Below are 1,547 nucleotides of genomic sequence, written 5' to 3'. Positions count from 1 at the left end.
TGGGGACAGTTATGTTTTTTGTCAGTACTTTGAGATTTATACTTTCAGAGGCACTGTTTAGATACTCAAGATTTACACAGATTTTATAAACCAGCAACAGGCAAAAACCAGTTCCAAGCCCAAACATGGAAAGTTTAGTGTGGTTTCTGTATCATCCTCTGAGATGCAAGGACACGACAACAAGAAGGCTGAAAAGGAAGAAAAAGATCTTAAAGATACGGTACTCTGGACAGGAACTTAAACAGTCCCATTTGTGTATAGAATTTGGGATACATACGCTTTATCTCTACACTGTATTTCACTAAAGTTTATGCCATTCACTAACCACAACAACTGAATCAAGACTCAAACCACCAGAATAAAAAGCAGATACATTTTGTGAGATTTATTCTTATATGCTTTTCAGGTGAGAAGCATTCTGCTAGTGAGCCTTTACTGCTGCCAGTTTGCCTACTGCCATTATGGAAATGCATAGTAAGAGGGTACCTCCTGAAGAACAAAACAGTATTGTCCTGAGACAGTAAGCACTCTCCAAGCTCAAAGGACTATGCAAAACTGATGCTTGGATTCCTTGAGATGGAAAAGGAAAAAGAAAAGGATTGAAGGGTGAGGAAGAAATGTTCTGCACAGAGGCAAACAATGTTCCAGTACAGCTGAGGCTCATGTCACTTCTGCATCACCTGCATCAGTGCATGGTACAGCAGAGACAGCAGAAATAAAAGGTCAGATGGAGAAAGAAGAGGGGAAGCTTGTCTTTCTTAATCCTTTTCTATATTGTGGCTTTGAGACAAACATCATGTCTTTTCTCACAATCCTGTTCTAAATGTCCTTCTGTGTGTACCTGATTCTTGGAGCCGGTGTCTCTTGTGTGGAGAGGTTATGAGTCTGATTCTATACACCTGAAACAATTGAAGCCTTTGCTTTGAGCTTTAATATAATTGGAATCAAGCACTAAACTCTACAGCCGTAAGCAGAAACAGATCAGTTTCCTCCTCTCTCATAAGCAGCCTATGCCCTAGAGGTGAGATATGGATTTGCCTGTATTTCAGGCCAGGTTTACAGAGCTGGCCTAGACCTACATGATCACTGTCCTTGCTCAGGCAACACAGTTTCATCAGAGCAGGTAACTTCTAGCTGGCATATTGTCCCTAGCCCAGACATGTGATGAGTTCAGGCAGTACTGGCAGACAAGCTGCATGAGAAGGTGTGACAAGAGAACGACTAACATTGTAAATGTTAATTCATTATTTACAGTGTAAGAAAAGGAGGGAGGTAAAAATTGCGGGCAGGATACTCTGGGGAACTGGCGTCTTACCTAGGGGAAACTGCTAATTTTTATCTGTAGTCTATCTGAAACTTCTTTTGTTCTCAATACAGCACGCTTTGTTTTCAATCGGTAGAGCCAGAGCTTTCACAAATGTTACTTGTCAAGGGCATCTGGGGGAGGTGATTTGGTTTTCTCAGGTTTCCTGGGTGGGGGTTCATGCCAGAGTTCTTCAATTTTTCCAGCTGGAGCCTCCAGGTAATTGAACCTGACAGCACCTGGA

This window comes from Lathamus discolor, chromosome 11 (assembly GCF_037157495.1).
Source record: "Lathamus discolor isolate bLatDis1 chromosome 11, bLatDis1.hap1, whole genome shotgun sequence".
Taxonomy (NCBI): Eukaryota; Metazoa; Chordata; class Aves; order Psittaciformes; family Psittacidae; genus Lathamus; species Lathamus discolor.
This window is presented reverse-complemented; position numbering follows the sequence as displayed.